Source organism: Schistocerca piceifrons, chromosome 5, assembly GCF_021461385.2.
Source record: "Schistocerca piceifrons isolate TAMUIC-IGC-003096 chromosome 5, iqSchPice1.1, whole genome shotgun sequence".
Lineage (NCBI taxonomy): Eukaryota > Metazoa > Arthropoda > Insecta > Orthoptera > Acrididae > Schistocerca > Schistocerca piceifrons.
Window position 1 is genome coordinate 455,850,476 of NC_060142.1, and position 23,062 is coordinate 455,873,537.

Consider the following 23,062-nt stretch of genomic DNA (forward strand, 5'->3'; position numbering starts at 1 on the left):
CATACTCCACGTACGGCCAGAAACTCTTTGGATTTTCTGCCAGGTTTCGAGACAATGTCTCGTTGCGGGAACTGTTATAAGAGTCTCGCATTGAAGTCCGCCGTAAATTTCGAGCTTCTGTATAAGTGCGCCGTTCTTGTGGTTCGAACAATGAGGGCTTACTCCAAAATTTTTTGAGAACTTTGTAGAGAAAACAGACAAAGTTACACTTTCCCTGAAGTTTCAAATTCAGTCATTTATGTGGGATGTGATTTTGATCACAAGTGACAGCTTCGATAAGCAGGTAGAATCTGACAGCTGTGGAACAGCTCTGTTTGTCAGTGAGATGACCATCTGTTGGGTTTCGGAGCTTGTAAAAACGAAACAGGACTTTATCTCAGCTGAGCCACGTCACTGCTATGTGGTAAGGCAAGTCACAGAATCGAGAATCAGTTTCTTCAGGTAAAGCCTGGAACCGACGGTGACTGAGTGCATGTCTCCGAATGAAGTTCATAGCAGTAAAGACTGATTTCAATTCACAACAATTATCTAAGTCTTTCTCACAGAGTAGTGAAGACAGCGCCCGGAATTTGCAAATCCTCAAATGAACACTGATCATCGAACATAGTAAATTTAAGGCACATAGCGAACAGTTGGTGTGAAGATATCCTAGCGTTATAAACAAGATATTTTATTTTAAACTGTATCACAAGGTCTCGTCTTCCACACGTTTTTTTCAAGCATTAGTAGATTACATACTTCAGTATCCTTCACGACATATTCTGCGCGCCCTATGATCACAACGCTGTTGCCTAAGCAGTTATATCAGACCAAATAAGTGAGACGAATGAGCTCCATGTTTTGGCATATTACATATAGCACCACAGCTGCTTACGAGTTGCTTAGTGGAAAGCAATAGAGAACAGTAGAAACGTCTGCTTCCTCCCATGTTGCCAGTTCTTGCAGACGGCTGAAATGTGATTTTATTTTAATGATTTCAATACCAAATCGGAAGCACCCACTGGGTACCGCAGATAGCTTATGAAGGTGATGCGGGTGAACAAGGAAATAAAAGTTTTGACAGGCTTCAATCCATCTCCATGGACTCAAAATTTTCATCCCTTTTGGAGCATCCTCAGTTACGACAAATTATAAACTGGCAAGATGTGTAGATCGGATTATGCGTTGGAACGATTCTGGACTGATGAGCCAAAACACTATGAGTAACCATATGCTTAATAGCTTGCTCTCTGGAACGAAATACATAGCTGATTCTGCCAATCTGTGATCCGACAATTTGTTGGTAGATTTTTGGAGGCATGTGGTATGAGATAGGTCATGTAATTCTCATAAATAACGGGCTGCTGATTTGCGTATGCGGTGGAAGCGTCCGATAGCGATCCAGGATTTACATCAGACCAATTTGGTCTCCGGGACATCAGCGTGAGTTCACTATATTGGTGCTCAAACCACTGTATCACAATTCTGGCTACGAGACACTGGCAACTAAACTGCCGAAAGATGGCATCGTGGTCGGGGAAGACATCAAGCGTGAAGAGATGCAGGTGTTCCTCAGTTGTCAGCATGTCTTCGGTTACTACCACAAGAAAATATCTCCCATGCCATACTCCTGCTCCCACCACCCTGCGTCTGTGAGGTGCTGTCGTTTTGAGACGGCATTCACTTCGATGACGGCGTTTGTGGAGACAACCAGCGACCTAGCGCAGCAAAAATGTGATTCACCCGAAGATGGTTCAAATGGCTCTGAGCACTATGGGACTTAACATCTTAGGTCATCAGTCCCCTAGAACTTAGAACTACTTAAACCTAACTAACCGAAGGACATCACACACATCCATACCCGAGGCAGGATTCGAACCTGCGACCGTAGCAGTCCCGCGGTTCCGGACTGCAGCGCCTAGAACCGCAAGACCACCGCGACCGGCATTCACCCGAAGAGCCGACACGTTTCCATTGATCGACGGTCGAATCCCGATGGTCCCGTGCCCACTGCAATACTAACTGACGACGTCGTTGGGTCAACAGGTAGACACCTAGCGGTGGTCTGCTGCGGAGTTCCATGTTCAACAATGTAAGACGAACTATGTGCTCCGAAACACTTGTGTGTGCACCAGCACTGTGTTCTTTCGGCAGAAAGAACACAGCAAAAAGGTGAATGGCCTTTCAGATCATGATGCACAAATTTTAACTTTAAAAGATTTTTGTGCTGCAACACGTGTTAAATATAGTCATCAGCTGTTCAGGAAAGCTGATCCAATTGCTGTAGAGACCTTTGTAAACCTTATAAAGGAGCAAGAGTGGCAAGATGTTTATAGCGCTGATACAGTAGACGATAAATATAATGCTTTTCTCAAGACTTTTCTCATGCTCTTTGAAAGTTGCTTTCCGTTAGAACGTTTAAAACAGGGTACTAGCACAAACAGGCAGCCTGGGTGGCTGACTAGAGGGATAAGAATATCTTGTAGAACAAAGTGGCAATTATATCAAAACGTTAGAAACAGTCAAAATCTAAATGCAGCAGCCCATTACAAACAGTATTGTAAGGTGCTTAAAAATTTTATTAGGAAGGCAAAAAGTATGTGGTATGCAGATAGAATAGCTAAGTCTCAGGATAAAATTAAAACGATATGGTCAGTCGTAAAGGAAGTGGCTGGTCTGCAGAGACAGGTTGAGGATATAGAATCAGTGCATAGTGGGAATGTCCTTGTTACTGATAAGTCGCATATATGTACAGTATTTAATAATCACTTTCTGAATATAGCAGGTGAACTAAATAGAAACCTAGTCCCAACAGGGAATCATATAGCGCTATTAGAAAAAAGTGTTCCGAGACTGTTACCTGAAATGCTCCTCCATGATACTGACAAGAGGGAGATTAAGTTAATAATTAAATCACTAAAGACCAAGAACTCTCATGGATATGACGGGGTATCTAGCAGAATACTGAAGTATTGTTCTATGTATGTTCTCCCAGTTCTCAGCCATATCTGTAACTCTTCCATAAGGAGTGGTCGGTTTCCCGACCGATTAAAGTACTCGGTAGTGAAGCCACTTTATAAAAAGGGAGACATTGATAATGTTGACAATTTTAGACCTATTTCTATGCCATCTGTGTTTGCTAAAATTATCGAGAAGGTTGTATATACAAGGTTACTGGAGCATTTAAATTCACATAATTTGCTGTCAAATGTTCAGTTTGGTTTTAGAAATGTCAACAACTGAAAATGCTATATTCTCTTTTCTCTGTGAGGTTTTGGACGGATTAAATAAAAGGTTGCGAACGCTAGGTGTTTTCTTTGATTTAACGAAGGCTTTTGACTGTGTTGACCACAAAATATTACTGCAGAACTTGGACCATTATGGAGTAAGGGGAGTAGCTTACAATTTGTTCGCCTCTTACTTTAAGAACAGAAAGCAGAGAGTAATTCTCCGCAATATTGAGAGTGGTAGTGGTGTTCAGTCCCAATGGGGCACTGTTGAGTGGGGCGTTCCCCAAGGGTCGGTGCTGGGGCCACTGCTGTTTCTTATTTATATAAATGATATGCCTTCTAGTATTACAGGTGATTCAAAAATATTTCCGTTTGCTGATGACACCAGCTTAATAGTGAAGGATCTTGTGTGTAATACTGAAACAGTAACAAATAATGTAGTTCATGAAATAAGTTTGTGGCTTGTGGAAAATAATTTGATGCTAATCACAGTAAGACTCAGTTTTTACAGTTTCTAACTCACAATTAAACAAGAACCGATATTTTGATCAGACAGAATAGGCATATTATAAGCGAGACGGAACAGTTCAAGTTCCTAGGCGTTCGGATAGATAGTAAGCTGTTGTGGAAAGCCCATGTCCAGGATCTTGTTCAGAAGCTAAATGCTGCTTTATTTACCATTAGAACAGTATCTGAAATAAGTGACACTTCAACACGAAAAGTAGTCTACTTCACATATTTTCATACGCTTATGTCGTATGGTATTATTTTTTGGGGTAATTCTTCTGATTCAAAAAGGGTATTTTTGGCTCAAAAACGGGCTGTTCGAGCTATATGTGGTGTAAGTTCGAGAACGTCTTGTCGACCCCTATTCAAAAATCTGGGAATTCTGACATTGCCCTCACAGTATATATTTTCTTTAATGTCGTTTGTTGTTAGCAATATTAGCCTATTCCCAAGAGTTAGCAGCTTTCACTCAGTTAATACTAGGCAGAAATCAAATCTGCATGTGGAATGCACTTCCTTGACTCTTGTGCAGAAAGGAGTGCAGTATTCTGCTGCATCCATTTTCAATAAGCTACCACAAGAACTCAAAAATCTTAGCAGTAGCCCAAACTCTTTTAAGTCCAAACTGAAGAGTTTCCTCATGGCTCACTCCTTCTATTCTGTCGAGGAGCTCCTGGAAGAGCTAAAAAATTAAGCAAATTCCAGTGTTACATTCTTGATTTTCTTCATTTAAACTTACGACTTGTCACCTGAATATGTTTTTTTATATTTCATTTTATCTGTTTCTAATATCGTGTTATAATTTCATGTATTGACTCGTTCCATGACCATGGAGACTTCTCCTTAATTTGGTCCCACGGAACAATAAATAAATAAATAAATAAATAAATAAATAAATAGAGATGCCACCAGTTGCAATCTGTCCTACTTTAGAGAGCAGACAAGGCTCCAAATACCATGTTCTGTGAAGAGTCGTGGACGTCCAACCATTTACCCACCTAGTGGTAGTTTCGCTGTTTTCTACCTCTTTCCGTAGTTGCTCACGACAGTAGCACTTGAACATTCGACATTAGCCGTTTTGTGGGTACTCGCTCACAGATTCTGCGTAATAATAATCAGCCTTTTCTCAAAATCGCTTATCTCAAGGTACTGCCCCTTTGCAGCCCCTGTCTTTGCTAGTGTAACCCTCTGTCCGTGTCTGCTACGCGTACATACATTTGTTACCGCGTCACGCGACCACAACGGCACCAGGCGGCATTCAAATTCGTGGTGGGCTTTGTATTTGTTTCCTTAAGGTCTGGGTTCAGTTCGCATTTCAGGCAACAATTCTTAACAAGTTCGAACCGACATCATTCACCTATGCTAGCGCTAACCGAATAACATAAGGTTACAAGACGGTTCCAAATCCACATTAAAAATGATGACCCCACAGTATCGACTGGACATGAGTGACTGTAGGCTGGGCCATGAATGAGGCGGAATCGTGACAAGTAGATACTCCGCTGCCACTAAGCATTCCTATCCCAGAAATTTCGTTTTATTACTGAACCAATAGTCATATAAGGTGACAGGGCATTTAAACTTGATATGTTGAAATAATTATTGATGCTGTCTTGGAATTCAAACTCTGACCTCCCCTTTCACGGGATTTATCCCCTTCGGGACGACACACTTCCATCGTTTCGTTGTTTCTCCAAGATTCCAAACTCCTCAAGGTCTCTTTGCAAGGCGTGAGTCTGGATTCAAATCCTGGTAGAGCATGAAAATTTTCATCATGTCATTTCAAGCTGTAGCTTGCGCAGACCAAACCACAGATCAAAATAGTATTGATTTTATCGTCTGTTCGTACGTTGTCTACAATAACAACTGGTGCCGGTTTAGACACCCAGTAACCTTATTTCTGATTCAGACATGTGCACATTTCGCTACAGGTGATTAAACCGATATTTAACGTCAAATTCGTGGCTAGAAAACGGCGTCGATAGGTACCGGGTTCGAATCAGTTTCAGTAATCTCACTACTGGTGAAAAAATTGAATATGGAACGGTTGACTGTGCTTAGTTAACAGTCATATTATGTCCAATACAAACTTTGTCACGCCGTTTCAATTTGTTTCACTTTGTTACTACATCCCTCCTGGTTAGCTGACAGGAATAATAGTTGATGTATAGGAGTTCTGAGCACAAGCTGTACAAAAATTTTAGCGATGTGATTTCAAGTTGTAACTTCGTTTTGAAATCCCATTTATTGTAACAAATTTGAGTTTACTTGCGTTAAAGCCTGTGTCATCTCTGATAACACGTTTTCTTATATTTGCATTGTCATGCTACACTACTGGCCATTAAAATTGCTACACCAAGAAGAAATGCAGATGATAAACGGGTATTCATTAGCAAATATATTATACTAGAACTGACATGTGATTACATTTTCACGCAATTGGGGTGCATAGATCCTGAGGAATCAGTACCCAGAACAACAACCTCTGGCTGTAGTAACGGCTTTGTTACGCCTGGGCATTGAGTCAAACACAGCTTGGATGGCGTATATAGGTACAGCTGCCCATGCAGCTTCAACACGATACCACAGTTCATCAAGAATAGTGACTGGCGTATTGTGACGAGCCAGTTGCTCGGCCACCATTGACCAGACGTTTTCAATTGGTGAGACATCTGGAGAATGTGCTGGCCAGGCCGTCAGTCGAACATTTTCTGTATCCCGAAAGGCCCGTACAGGACCTGCAACATGCGGTCTTGCATTATCCTGTTGAATGTAGGGTTTCGCGGAGATCGAATGAAGGGTAGAGCCACGGGTCGTAACACATCTGAAATGTAACGTCCACTGTTCAAAGTGCCGTCAGTGCGAACAAGAGGTGACCGAGACGTGTAACCAATGACACCCCATACCAACACGCCGGGTGATACGCCAGTATGGCGATGACGAATACACGCTTCCAATGTGCGTTCACCGCGATGTCGCCACACACGGATGGGACCATCATGATGCTGTAAACAGAACCTGGACTCATCCGAAAAAAATGAGGTTTTGCCATTCGTGCACCCAGGTTCGTCGTTGAGTACACCATCGCAGGCGCTCCTGTCTGTGATGCAGTGTCAAGGGTAACCGCAGCCATGGTCTCCGAGCTGATAGTCCATGCTGCTGCGAACGTCGTCGAACTGTTCGTGCAGATGGTTGTTGTCTTGCTAACGTCCCCTTCTGTTGACTCAGGGATCGAGACGTGGCTGCACGATCCGTTACAGCCAAGCGTATAAGATGCCTGTCATATGGACTGCTAGTGATACGATGCCATTGTGCCGTTGGGACACAGCACGGCGTTCCGTATTACCCTCCTGAACCTACCGATTCCGTATTCTGTTAACAGTCATTGGATCTCGACCAACGAGAGCAGCAATGTCGCGATACGATAAACCGCAATCGTGACAGGCTACAATCCGACCTCTATCAAAGTCGGAAACGTAATGGTGCGCATTTCTCCTCCTTACACGAGGCATCACAACAAGGTTTCACCCCCCCCCCCCCCCCCCCCAACGCCGGTCAACTGCTTTTTGTGTATGAGAAATCGGTTGGAAACTTTCACATGTCAGCACGTTGTAGGTGGCGCCACCGGTGCCAACCTTGTGTGAATCCTCTGAAAAGCTAATCATTTGCATATCACAGCATCTTCTTCCTGTAGGTTAAATTTCGCGTCTGTAACACGTCGTCTTCGTGGTGTATCAATTTTAATGGCCAGTAGTGTATTTATGTACATCTGGACTCTAGTAGTATCCATTTTGTGTAGCTAAATGATTGTTCCGAAAAGAGGTTAGAGGAGCTGCAGGAAAGTTACGTTATGTGGGTTGGACACAAATCAGGGGGAAAGCAATTAAGGTCGTTCGGATACTTCTGTCACTTTTCAGAAGTTATGAAGAAGCGAACGGAGCAAGTGGCAAGTTCAGGTGCATGTACGAGTCTGTTAAACGTGTTTGATTCCTCATGTGGAGAAGCCCTGCCCACGGGTCCGAGTGTCCGGGTTCGATTCTCGGTCCGACAGACAATTTTAACTCGTCTCAGAAGCTCGCCTTCCAGTACGTGTTTCACAACACTGTTTGCAGTGAAAGATAACGGTAGCTGCCACGGACGGTGTCTCATAGTGTCGCAGGAGTGCCGTGGCGGTGTATCGCGGGCCGCATCTGCCCGCAGAACACGGCCGGTGGCTGAGTGAGCGCGGCCTGCACGGAGCTCGCGTGTGACGCGCACATCGGGCAGCGTCGCACCGCGGAGTGCAGCCGCCCACGGCAGCGGCGGCGCCGTGTTCTGCTGCCGGGCTGGCATGCGCGCCTCCCATATATCTGCCCAGGGTGCTGCGGGAGCCACCCGCCGAGAGACTCGCAGATAAATCCCGCCTTTTTAGAAGCTGCTACCAGCTCCAATCCGGTCGCTATCACTGTCAAGTATCTCAGACAAATATACATAAGGAGAATGTTCAGCTTCGCCCTATCGTCAGTAATATAGGTGCCCCAGCATACCACCTAGGTAAACATCTGGCTTCTCTTATGAGTCCCATGGTGGGGAAATGTGAACACCATATTCGAAACTCAGAAGATTATATACGGCGACTGAAGAACCTGCGTCTTGAATCTACCGACTTACTAGTGAGTTTCGATGTGGTTTCTTTGTTCACACGGGTGCCTCTGATGGACTCATTACAACTCATAGGAGCTAAGCTGGAAGAGGACGTCTTACACCTTTTCAAACACGTGCTTACCTCGACTTACGTTTTATTTAACGATCAGTATTTTGAGCAGAATGACGGTGTTGCTGTGGGTAGCCTTATGTCTCCCATAGTAGCAAATCCTTTTATGCAAGATTTCGAGGACAAAGCACTTCAGACGGCGGTTTTGAAACCCAAATGTTTTTGGAGATATGTAGATGATACATTTGTGGTATGCCCGCATGGGACAGCAACGCTTCCTTCTTTCCTGGAGCATCTGAACTCCCTCCGTCCAAGCATCTGTTTCACCATGGAGGTAGAAAAAGGTTGAGCTCCCGTTTCTGGATGTTTTGGTTTGTAGAAAAGGAGACGGCTCATTGGGTCGCAGTGTGTTCCGGAAGCCTACGCACACAGCCTTGTATTTACAAGCTACGAGCTGTCATCATCCCTCACAGCGCAGCGGTGTATTACGGACGCTAGTGCATAGGCCTAGAGCCATCTCAGATCAGGACAGTTTATCGGCAGAGCTCAACCATCTCCGCTCTGTGTTTGCCCAGAACGGGTACTCCGAGAAGCAGATCCGGAACGCATTTCGACCAGCACGCTCCAAATCTCAAGAACAGCCTGAAGGAGCAGAGAACACCACGGGGTTGGTTTTTCTACCATATGTCGGTGGCGTGTCTTTGAACGTGGGCAGAATTTTCAAGAAATACCGGATTAAATGTGTTTTCCGGCCTCCAGCAAGAGTCCAATCAATGGTGGGCTCTGTTAACGACAACCTCGGCCTGAGGAGACCAGGAATATATAAAATCCCTTGCCAATGTGGGAAGTCTTATATTGGACAGACGTGTCGTACGGTCGAAGACAGATGCGACGAACATAAACGTCACACGACGTTGGGTCAGCCAGAGAAATCTGCGGTTGCTGAACACTGCCTTGACACGGGACACGGCATGAATTATGAAGAAACCAAGATCCTCTCGCATGCTTCCACATACAGGGACTCCATCATCAAAGAGGCGGTCGAAATACGTATAAGCAGTGACCTAATAAACGGAGACACGGGGTTTCACCTGAGCAAAGCCTGGGAGCCAACCTTGGCGGCACTAAGGAATCGTCAGCCACAGATTAGCAACCGCACCGAGTCAACGCAGCTGGGAAGCCTTAGCGCAGATGCTTAAATGGCGCGCCAACACCTCGCGAGCGCGAACAGGGTCCGTCGCTTCTGGCCCCATTTTCCCGCGCCGCGGCGCGCTTCCGCAGGCCGCGACCCGATTCTCCAGCAGAGGGCTCTGGTATTCGACGCTGTATACGATTGGTCTTCGATGACGTTATGCCCCGCTGGCGCCTGCACTGTTCTAGAAAGCCAGAATATAACTTGGCGAGCTTCTCAGCGACGCGACAGTAGCACCTGAAGATGGCGGGAAGTTGTCTCGCTGAAATATTGTGCGGTTCTACAATACTATCCGGCGTAATTCCCGGGAACCTATCAAGCATCTCAGTCTTTATTAGGGCTACATGCAGAGTAATAACCATGATCGTATTTTAATTGGAATCGGTTTTTGTGAAAAACAAAATAATATGTTTAGATGTGCCCATAACCTTCCCATCGATGAAGTTGCTCCATTTGTTGGTGTATCAACGCGGGACTGACCGATGTGTCTACAGAAATTGCGCAGCAATGTAACACGGTGTAAGAAGAGTGGTCGTAAAAAGATGGTAACCAAGCGCGACTGGGGACGAGTGTCATCGCTTCTCAACTAATGTAGCCAGTGAACACATGTATACTGAGATGAAAAAATTGTTGGGATACCTCGGACATGTCCGACCTCCTTTTGCCTAGTTTTTGAGTGCTATTGACAAGGGATTTCAGATCGATTCCGTATTTCTGGATTTGCGGAAGGCTTTTGACACTATACCTCACAAGCGGCTCGTAGTGAAATTGCGTGCTTATGGAATATCGTCTCGGTTATGTGACTGGATTTGCGATTTCCTGTCAGAGAGGTCATAGTTCGTAGTAACTGACGGAGAGTCATCGAGTAAAACAGAAGTGATTTCTGGCGTTCCCCAAGGTAGTATTATAGGCCCTTTGCTGTTCATTATCTATATAAACGATTTGGGAGACAATCTGAGCAGCCGTCTTCGGTTGTTTGCAGACGACGCTGTCGTTTATCGACTAATAAAGTCATCAGAAGATCAAAACAAACTGCAAAACGATTTAGAAAAGATATCGGAATGGTGCGAAAAGTGGTAGTTGACCCTAAATAACGAAAAGTGTGAGGCCATCCACATGAGTGCTAAAAGGAGCCCGTTAAACTTCGGTTACACGATAAATCAGTCTAATCTAAAAGCCATAAATCCAACTAAATACATAGGTGTTACAGTTAGAACAACTTAAATTTGAAGGAACACATAGAAAATGTTGTGGGGAAGGCTAACCAAAGGCTGCGCTTTATTGGCAGGGCACTTAGAAAGTGTAACAGACCTACTAAGGAGACTGCCTACACTACGCTTGTCCATCATCCTCTTTTAGAATACTGCTGCGCGGTGTGGGATCCATACCAGATATGACTGATGGAGTACATCGAAAAAGATCAAAGAAAGGCAGCAAGTTTTATATTATCGCGAAATATGGGAGAAAGTGTCACAGAAATGATACAGGATTTGGGCTGGAAATCCTTAAAAGAAACGCGTTTTTCGTGGCGACGGAATCTTCTCACGAAATTGCAATCACCAACTTTCTCCTCCGAATGCGAAAATCTTTTGTTGACACCGACCTTCATAGGGAGGAACGATCACCACGATACAATAAGGGAAATCAGAGCTCGTACGCAAAGATATAGGTGTTCATTCTTTCTGCGCGCTATACGAGATTGGAATAATAGAGAATTGTGAAGGTGGTTAGCTGAATACTCTTCCAGGCACTTAAATGTGATTTGCAGAGTATCCATCTAGTGCAGGAACTCGAATTGGCATGGACTCAACAAATCGTTACGAGTCGCATACAGGCAATGCTGCCTCTTCAGCAGTCCATATTTGCGGTGCCGGATTTTGTGCACCAAGTGACCTCTCGATTATATCCTATGTCGGGCGATCTGGGTGGCCAACTCATTCTCTCGAACTCTGCAGATTGTTCTTCAAACCAGTCTTGCAGAATTGTGACCTGGCGATATGGTGAACTGTCATCCATAAAAATTGCATCGTTGTTTGGGAACATGAAGTCTGCGAAAGGTTGAAAATGGTCTCCAAATAACGGAACATAATCATTTCCAGTCAACAATCGGTTCATTTCGACCAGAGGACCCAGTCCACGCCAGCTAAACACAGCCCATACCATTTTGGAGGCACCACCAGCTTAGACAGTGCCTTGTTGACAAACTGGATCCATGACGTCGTGGCGTCTGCGCCGCACTCGAATCATACCATGAGCCCTTGCAAGGTGGAATCTGGACTTCTGACCAGCCCACGGTTTTCAGTCGTCTAGGGTCCAACCGATATGGTCGCAAGCTCAAGAGAGGCGCTGCAGGCGATGTCGTGCTGTTAGCAAAAGCACCCGAGTCAGTCGTATGTTAACATAGCCCATTAACGCCACATTTCATCGCACTGCCCTAAAGGATACGTTCGACATACGTCCAACATTGATTTATGCGGTCATTTCACGCAGCGTTTCTTGTCTGTTAGCACTGACAAATCTATGCAAACGCCGCTACACCCGCTCGTTAAGTAAAGGCCGTGAGACACTGTATTGTCCTTGGTGAGAAGTAATGCCTGAAATGTGATATTCTCGGCACACTGATGGCACTGTTGATTTCGGAATACTGAATCTATTAACAGTTTCCGAGCCGGAATGTCCCACACGTCTAGTTCCAACTACCGTTCTGCGTTCAGAATCTGCTAATTCCCATCGTGCAGCCATAATCACGTCGGGCACCTTTCCACATGAATGACCTGAGTACAAATGACAGCTCCGCCAATACAAATCCCTCTCTCACACCTTGTGTACGCATACTACCGCCATCTGTACACGCGTATGTCGCTATCCCATGCTTTTGTCACCTTAGTGTATATCTCAAACACAGTAGTGTTCCAATCATAAGAACGAAGATAACTTTCACACGACGTGTAACTGCCAAGGAACTTATGTCGATGGAGTTTGAACCATAAATAGAAGGAACTGCTACAGTGTAGCACAGAAGCTAATTAAAAATAATATGCAATAAGACGAAAAAATGACGCTTTTAGTCAAAGACAATAATCACACTGACGACACGGCGATTCGTGATGTCCCTCCGGAGTTGCAAAAGGCGGGACTTTGTTCGTAACAAGGTGTGCGATCACCACTGACGGCAGTGCAAGCTTTGCAAACGTGCCTCCATACTGACCACAATGTTGGAAAGGATTTATTGTGGCAGGACTTTCAACTCCTTTACCAATGCGATTGTCAACTGGTGGATAGTAGTTGGTGCATGTGGACGTGCTGTAATACCTTTCCACGGCGCATCTCACAGGCACTCGACGGGATTTAAGTCGGGGGAACGGACAGGCCAGTTACAAGATCCCTCCTCCTGTTTGATGCAGTTGGGCATTGTCAACCATAAAATAAAGTCACGACCGAATGCATCCCTGAAACGACGCATGTGGGAAAGGAGTACAGTGTCACAATAACGTTGGCCGATAAGTGTACCATATTCAAAAATTTGGAGGCCAGTATAACCGTTCAACATTACGCCTCCCCACACCGTAACACCTGGACCACCAAATCGCTCATAGTCGACAACGTTCGTTGGTACATACGAGTTCCCAACTCTCTTCATATAAGGGTATGCCCAGAGTAGTCGGACAAGATCATTTTGGTGGTTCAGATGCTATGATATGGAGAGGCATAATGTTTCATGGGTGTTCTCACCTCCAAATCATTGAACACGATACACGCATTGGTCATGGGGAACCGTTGTAGAGCATGCATTGCCAACTGGGGTGATTACAAACCCTATTAAAAACCATGTCCCGCTTTTCGTAATGTCGAAGAGACCGTCGTAAAACGCGACGAGTTCAATGTCGTTATTGTCTTTGCATAGAAGTGTCATTTCCGTTCGTCTTACTGAGTATTTCTTCCAGTTACGGCCTGTACTGTACTGTAGCAGTACTTTCTATGTAAGGCCCAAGTTTTATCGGCCTATGTTACTTGTCAGTGACAAATCATGCGAAACTTACTTTCGCATTTAAGTTTTACACACCTGCGTGGTTGACAAGCGGGAGTTGCGAAGGGTGGTCAGTTGGAGTCTGGTTTCTTGCAAGGATACAGGTTTGAGAAATGAAATTTCAAAGAATCAGTGCCACAATAAAGCTACACGCCTTCAGTGAGTCACAAGACACAGAAACTGGACAGTATCTGAATGGATATGTGTAGTATGATCCGATGAGTCGTGATTTTGTTTCTTTTCAAACGAGGCATGACGCGGATTACAGCGAAGGCCAAATAAGGCTTTTGACCAGCAATATAACACAGGTGGTTCTGTGATGTTTTAAGGTGCTTTTCCTACCGCTACTTGCAGTAGGTCAGTCATAGAATGGCGAGCATGAGCCAGCATGTTTATCTCAACATTCTCGGTAATCAAGTGCTCCTCTTCATTCTACATTTTCATGAAAGGAAGGAAAGAAGGAAGATTAGTGTTAAGATCCGTTCGACGTCAAGGTCATTATAGGCGGAGCACAAGCTCGGAGTAGGGAAGGAGCGGAAGGAAATCGACCGCGGCCTTTCAGAGTAGCCATTCCGGCATTTCCCTTACGCGATTTAGGTAAATCAAGGAAAACCTAAATCAAGATGGCTGGACAGGGATTTGAACAGTCATTCTCCCTGTGTGCTAGCCACTGCGCTACCTCGCTCGGTACATCTTCACGATAAGCATGCTGCTGACATCTCCGCGTACTAGGACGATAACAGCCGGGTTCTCTTGGCTGTACGCATACGATCTTTGATTTACGAACACTCAAACACCTTATCACACCTCAGCTGTCCCCGCTGAATCACAAAATTTTAAACGCAAAAAAGATAACTGGACCAGTCCAGAACAGCCAATGAAACGTAGCAATCAGCATCCCCGCAGTCCAATGTATTCCGCTCTCTTTCTTCATCTACAGTTTTCCCCTCTGCAGCTCCCTCCAATACCATTCCATGATGTCTTAACAGATGTTCTGTCATCCTGTCCCTCCTTCATGTCGGTGTTTCCCACATTTTCCTTTGCCCTCCAATCCCGCGCAGAACCTCCTTCCTTACCTCATCAGGCAACCTAATTTTCGACATTCGTCTGTAACAAAACATGTCAAATACTTCGTTTCTCTTCTGTTCAGTTTTCCTCATAGTCCATGTTTCGCTACCATATAATGCTGTGCTCCACATTATCAGTAATTTCTTTTTTAAGTTAAGGTTATGTTCGATACTGGTAGACTTCTCTTGGCCAGGCATGCTCTTTTTGCTTGTACTAGTCTGATATTAATGTCCTCCTTTACCCGTCCGTCACAGGTTATCCTACTGCATAGGTTTCAGAATTTTTTAACTTCATCTACTTCACGAATTATGACGTCAAGTTTCTCGCCGTTTTAATTTCTGCTACTTCTCATTACTGTCGTCTTTCTTTGGTTTACTCTCAATCCAAATTCTATACTCATTAGACTGTTCATTCCATTCAGCAGACCATGTAATTCTTCTTCACTTTCACTGAGGACAGCAATGTAATCAGCGGTTCTTATAGCTGGCATCCTTTCACCATAAATTTTAATTCCACTCTTGAACCTTCCTTTTGTTTCCATCATTGGTTCTTCGATGTCCAGACTAAACAGTAGCCGCGAAAGGCTACATCCCTGTCTTACACTCTTAATATTTCGAGCACGTAGTTCTTGGTCTTCCACACTTATTATTCCCATTTGAGTCTTGTACCGTACATGATATTTCCTCACAATCTCGAACATATTTCACCATTGCACATTCTCGAACGCTTTATCCAGATCGATAGATCATAAGAGCGTATCTTGATTTTTTTCCGGTCTTTCTTCCATTATCAATCGCAACGTCACAACTGCCTCTCTGGTGCCTTTACCGTTCCTAAGGCCAAACTGATCGGTATCTAGTACATCCTCAATTTTATTTTCCATTCCTCTGTATATTATTCTTGTCAGCAACTTGGATGCATGATCTGTTAAGCTGATTGTGCGATAATTCTCGCACTTGTCAGCTCTTGCAGTCTTCGGATTTGTGTGTATGATATTTTTCCGCATGTCAGATCGTATATCGGCAGTCTCATACATTCATCACACCAAGATGAATAGTTGTTTTGTTGCCACTTGCGCCAACGGTTTTAGAAAGTCATTGAATGTTATGTATCCCTTCTCCCTTATTGGGTCTTAAGTCTTCCAAAGCTGTTTCAAATTCTGATTCTCCTTCTTTTGTCACATCAGACAAATCTTTTCCCTCATAGAGGCCTTCAGTGCACACTTTCCACTTATCTGCTCTCTCCTCTGCATTTAACAGAGGAATTCCTGTTGCACTTTTAGTGGTACCACCCTTGCTTTTAATTCCACCGATGGTTGTTTTGACTTTCCTATATACTGAGTCACTCCTTTCTACAATCATTTCTTTTTCTATTTCTTCGCATTTCTCATGCAGCCATTTCGTCTTAGCTTTGCCGCTCTTCTTATTTATTTCATTGCTCGGCGATTTATATCTTTGTGTTCTTGAATTTCCCTGAACATTTTTGTACTTTCTTCGTTCATCGATCATCTGAAGTATTTCTTCTGTTACCCATGGTTTCTTCGCAGTTACCTTCTTCGTACCTATGTTTTTCTTTCCAACTTCTGTGATCGATCTTTTTAGAGATGTCCATTCCTCTTCAACCGAACTGCCTACTTATCTGTTCTTTATTGCAGTATCTATAGTCTCAGAGAACTTGAGGCGTTGCTCTTAGTGATTCCGTATGTATTTTTTTGTGTACTAATTCTTCCTGAATAGTCTCTTGAGCTTCAGCCTACTCTTTATCACTACTAAACTGTGATCTGAGTTCATTACTGCTCCTGGGTACGCCTTACAATCCACTATCTGATTTCGGAATCTCTGCCTGACCGTGATGCAATCTAACTGGAATCTTCTCGCATCTCCTGGCCTTTTCTAAGTATGCCTCCTTCTTTTGTTATTCTTGAACTGAGTATTCGCTGTTACTAGTTGAAATTTATTGCAGAACTCAAGTAGCTTTTCTACTCTCTCATTCCTAGTACCAATCCCATATTCTCCCGTAACCTTTTCTTCTACTCCTTACCCAACAACCGCATTCCAATTCGCAATGACTATTAGATTTTCATCTCCAGAGTACCTGTTCAATGTCTTCATACAATTTCTCGATCTCTTCATCTTCTGTTTGCGACTTCGACATGTATACCTCAACTATTGTTGTCGGTGTTGGTTTGCTGTCGATTCTGATGAGAACAACCGTATCACTGAACTGTTCACAGCCGCGAGGTCTAAGGGCGTCTTGCCACGGATCGCGCCGCTCCCCCCGTCTGAGGTTCGAATCCTCCCTTGGGCATGGGTGAATGTGTTGTCCTTAACTTAAGTTAGTTTAAGTTAGATTCAGTTGTGTGTAAGCCTAGGGACCGATGACCCCAGCAGTTTGGTCCCATAGGAACTTACGACCAAATGAGCTGTTCACATTAACTCACTGTCCTACCTACACCCGTTATACCATTTTGTGCTGCTGTCGATATCACCTTATACTAGTCTGGCCAGAAATCCTTGTCTTCTTTCTATTTCACTTAACTGACCACCACTATATCCAGATTGGTCCCTTGCACTCCCCTTTTCAGATTTTCTAGCTCCCCTACCACGCTAAAACTTTTAGTATTCCGCTTCCGGCTCGTAGAACGTTATCCTTTTGATGGGTGTTCAGTCTTTTTCTCATGGTCACCTGGGCTAGTCCGGAATTTTTTGCCGATATAGAGAACATCACTGCTCTTTTTCAGTTACAGGCAGAATGAGGGTGACGTCTTACGCCGGAAGTCTTTGGCTGCCGATGTTGATGATTTTTATTCAAAATTTAAGAGTTGGCGGAATGCGGACTTGGGACCGATGAGGGTTTGATAACTGGTCAAAGACCCTAACTCTACAGGCTGGGGGGGGGGGGGTTACAGAGTTTTAATGTGATTTCTCTTTGGGTGACTAGTTTTGTGTCCAGTACGCTTATAATTTTGACCCAAAGGTATGGGACGCCCTGCGTAACTGAGAATGTAGTCTATGTGACAGTTTCTTTGCTGTCACTTGGAAGTGTGGGACAGTGTAGGACGCCTTTAGGATGTCTAGGAAGCCCTAGTTCTCTAAACGAGTAACGTGAAGGATACGTCAACTACGAGGCTAGTTTTAATATAACGGTGACCTGTACGCCCTGGGAGAAACTGGTGTGACAGTATGGATTCAGATTTAATGTAAATAAATGAGAATTCAAATTTAATGTAAATAAATGTGAAATGATAGTGATAAAAAGGAATAAGATGAGAATGTCAAAGGATATATGGGCAAGTACTAACTGAAGTAAAATATTTCAAGTACTAGAGGAGCATAATAGAAGACAGTACGATAAGGAGATTACTGAAAGGGGAAAGCAAGTATATACATTCCTGCGGAGTGTAAGGTTAGTGTCATGGGGCTATAATGTATAAGTAATAAGCAAACAAGTGTTTTACCGAGCATCTCAGACTCGAAAACTCACAAGTACATTGCAAACGTGGGCAATGAGAAGAGGCAGGTGAGAAGGATGCAGTCTTGCAACAAGAAATTTTAAAGAAACAGGATAGGACAAACTCGAACTGATAAAGTAAGGAATGAGACGGAGAGAGAAAGAAACTCATGTAAAAGAGTACAGAAAAGGGAAATGGTAGTATGAACATGTTAAAAGAGTAGAAGTCGGCAGGTAATCAATACAGGCTCACGAAATGACATTAGGAGGTAAGAGATCTAGAGGAAACCAAGAGACCAATGGATCGTTGGTGTGAAGGGCTGTCTGAAGAAGGGAGGAGAAGACTGGGACAGAGGGGAGACGGAAACATATTACAAAGACAGGGACCGATGAAGTGGGTTATGATCCAAGCAGACGCAGCCAGACGCTGCAAATTGTACATACAATGATGACGATCTCCTTATTATTATTGCATCATCAGCATTCTCCTGTAGAGTCACATTTCACAGACTTCTATTCAGCATTTGTCTGTACTGTTCACCGTCCACGTTTCACTTTAGTTTAAAACTACATTCTGGACAGTACTTTCAAAAAGTACTTCCTAACACTTAGATTTATATTCGATGATGACAAATTTCCGTTTTTAGAAAGACTTGGTTCCAATCTGCTTTTTATTTTTTCTCTCCACCTGTCGTCAGTTATTTTACTGTCTAAATAGGGCTTTTAATGTATCTTTTCTTAATCTGTTTCCTTTAGCAGGCCTTGACTGAATTCGAATACACTCCATCGTCCTTGTTATACTTTTGATGATGTTCCTCTTACAACTTCTTTCCAAGCGGCCGAGAGGTATCGTGAGAAAGGCGTTTGCATGACAAGAGCGACTGGAAATGTGTTTGTATAACATCTTTTTTCAGGATCAAAGAGGATTTTTATATTTTTTTAAGGTACGGAGAGTGTGGATGTCTTATCAGTAGCCAAGGGCGCCGCTGGGAAAACGTTGTGTACTACAAAGGATATGTAGATGACACCCTTTTTTAATCAAAAACATATACTGTGAAACAAATTTACCTCAAAATATGAGAAAATAACGGTATAAATTTCTAGAATTCTGCACTGAAATCAAATCAACAGGCCAATATCAAGATATAAATGAAAAGTACAGTGTTCATCTACACAGTTCCTACAATACCATGTTACCCAGATGTACCTAAGGAGGATACATACAAAACCATAGTATACAGAACCAACAAACGTCCTTTGAACGAAGGAAATAGGAAGAAAGAAGTAAAGACCATAAAGCAAATTGCAAGGGTTAGTAATATGCCGACCTCAATGACAGACAAAATGAAGAGGGAGAAAGGAGTGATTTAAGACTGCTAAGGTGGATATGGGAGCAAACGCAGTGAAGGAAATGAGATATAGTAATGAATGTGTGACTAGCATTCCTTTCGCAGGTAACATTTTCTAAAAGTAGTACACCTACTCAAGTCACATTAAGTGAAAATACCTTTCTTCACAACCAAAAAATAAATTTAACTAACCGAAAATTGCCCAGGTATTATACAAGTCAGATAATTTATTAAATTCAAGGATACATAGAAACATACGTAAAGTTTAAGCACTGCCATAAATTTTCACGCCACATGCCTAGAACACACAAATATAGGTAAACGGAGCCTTTAAAATACTCCATCACCTCCATGAATAGAAAAGTAGATAGAACTGTTTGTAAAGCCGTGAAATTTACATAAAATAATTATTATTGTAATATCAGCTGTAACGGAAGATTTAGTGCAGACCTTGTTTGACTACATTCTGATTCATGGGCTAGCAATACAGTCTTAGTGTTTTTTGTACGATGTCATTGACGTAAACAAACGCTATAAACGTACGATGATCAGCCAGAACATTATGACCATCAACCGTCTATCGCTATAAACCTGTCCAGGCGATAGCAGTGCCACCTGGCGAGGAATGACCGCTAGTCAGACGCACGTGCGGCGCATGTGGTATTAGTGAGTGTGCTCTCCATGTATAGAATGCCGAAAAAGCGCCATCTACTTGAGTTTGACTAAGGGCGGATTGTCGTTGGCGCGGAGAATTGGGACGAATATTTCGGAAACTGCACGACTTGTCGGGTGTTAAAGGAGTGCAGTGGTGAGTGTCTTCAACTCTTGGTGAAACCGAGGTGAAACCTCGTCCTGAAGTTGTAAGTCTGGGCGGCCATCGCCCATTACTGATGTCGGACGTTGTAGGCGAACTGTAGCGGAACTAACATCAGACTTTAATGTTGGGCAGAGGACAAGTGTGTCTGGCCACGCAGTACACCGAACACTCCTAACGATGGACCTCTGCAACCGACGAACCATGCATGTGCCAAAGTTAACACCATTGCATCGGCAACTACTACTGAAATAGATATCGGCGGTGGACGTCGGCGCAGTGGCAGAGCGATGTACACTGTGACGGAAACAAGTTGGTGGCGGCTCCATTATGCTCTGAGGAATATTCACGTAGGCTTCCATGAGTCCAATGGAGCTTGTGTAAGGTATTATGACGCCCAAGGAGTATAATACACTGACTGCAGACCAGGTACACCCATTCAGGACGATCACGTTTCCTGACGGCAGTGCCATTTTTCAGCAAGATAATGCGCTATGTCACAGGGCCAGGAGTGTGATGGAGTGGTTCGAGGAACGAGTTGCGACTTTCAATTGATTTGCTGCCCCCCCCCCCCCCAACTCGCCAGATCTGAACCCGATCGAACACATCTGGGATATGACGGAACGTGGTGTCAGAGCTCGTCGCCCTCGCCCTAGAATTCACGGGTGTTAGGTGACTTGTGTGTGTGGATATGGTGCCAACTCTCTCCAGTGACCTACCAAGGACTCAAGGATTCCATGGCACGACGCGTCGCCGCTGTTATCCGTGTCGAAGGTGAACATACCGGCAATTAGGTCGATGGTCATAACGTTCCGGCTGATCAGTTTATACCACGTGCGTGTGAATTTTTAAGTGTAGAGGGAGACACAGTGGCTGTAAACAGATGTAAAAACACTATGTTTTATGAACTAATATTCGAAGACGTAAAGCTCTGGTATCCCAGATTGTAGCGGAAGTGTGGAAAGACGACTGCAGAGAGAGAGAGAGAGAGAGAGAGAGAGAGAGAGAGAGAGAGAGAGAGACAGAGACAGAGAGAACACGGACGTTATATTAAAAATGACGTAACCTGCCACAGCACTTCAAAATGTGTATAAATTCCTTAAACACATTGTGCTACTCACAAAGAAGCTAATTGCGTTAATGGTTTTATTATTTAAGTCATTATTGGCAAAGATGCAGACTTTCTATAAACTTCATTTATGGTAGATTAAATTAAGATACAATAACTCTGTTGATGGTCGTATAGAAACCCCTATGGCTGAGCAGAAGTTCTGCTGTGTCACTGTTGATGGCACATGTGCGCCAAATGCTGTAAGACATTCAACTTACGAGGCAATAAATATTCAAATGTTCTATAAAAACTCTTTTTCTGTCAAATAAACGGCCGACTGATTTTGAGAAACACACACACACACACACACAGGGAACAGAAGTGTGAATATGGTGCATCTACTAATCACAGCGTGTAGTATTCTACTTTTCACTCATCGGTTCGGCGGACAACCATGATGATAAAAGAAAAACAACTGCATCTAACACAGATCCCACAATGGATTGCCTCCACGTTACGTAACATTGAGTCTTCTTCAGATGCCTCATGCGTAAACACTTTCCTTTATCTTGGACGAGAATCCTTGCTGCGCGATTAGAAAGTCTTTGAGAAAAAGACTATTAACTCTTCGTCAGCAATACCTCACAACGCTAGAATGTTAGCAATGTTGCTGCGCTCACAAAAGTGATTAAGACATGCGCGCTGGATTGCGAAGCCGTACAGCTAGCTGATCCGCTTACTGTGATTTATAACTGACAGTTGTGTCGCTTTAATTGGGACTCAGAACCATATTTTGTGCTATCGACACTTAAACGACAAGGAAACTCCTTATTTGTAAGCTAATTCCCAATCGATTCCAACTAAGTTCCCGATCGAGACATTCTAGTGTCGAATGGAGTGACAAGATAAAATATAATAATAACAACCGTATGGCTGTTTTATTTGTACATTCATTGACGATGCTGGTAATGAATCTGTCGAAGAATTAAAGACGAGATAGCACATTAAGTTAATTAAGAACGATGTCGTCATTGACAAACTGCCTGGTATCCATAAAATTATTTAATCTTCAAGAGCAAACTGCGACTGAGACTTTCAGAGAAGGAAACGACATAAACATTTTTCTTTGCTGTGGGTATTTTCATGACTTTAATGAACAGCTAGTGCTTTCCCAGGAATTGGCCGGTTACTTATTTACCTCAGTCTTTTATTTGTAATGAAGTATAACGTCAGTTCACATTGTAAACTGTGACTATTGCTGGTTTTTAAGAGAGACAGTACAGTACACGAACTGCAAACTATAATCCTTTTACAAATTTACTGTAACATTTGTAATTCCAAACTTGATGACCAACAATATTTGGAGCAGAAATGACTGTTTTATTTTCTTTTACCAGTCTCATTTATTTGCCAACGAGCTTACCGCAGCGGTAACACCGGCTCCCGTCAGATCACTGAAGCTAAGCGGTGTCGGGCTAGGCTAGCACTCGGATGGGTGACCATCTGGTCTGCCGAGCGCTGTTGGCAAGCGGGGTGCACTCAGCCCTTTTCTTTGTGAGGCAAACTGACGAGCTATTTGATCGGGAAGTAGCAGCTACGGTCGCGTAAACTGAGAGAGTGATGTGCTGACCACATGCCCCTCCATATCCTCATCCAGTGACGTCTGTGGGCTAAGGATGACACGGCTGCCAGTCGCTACCGC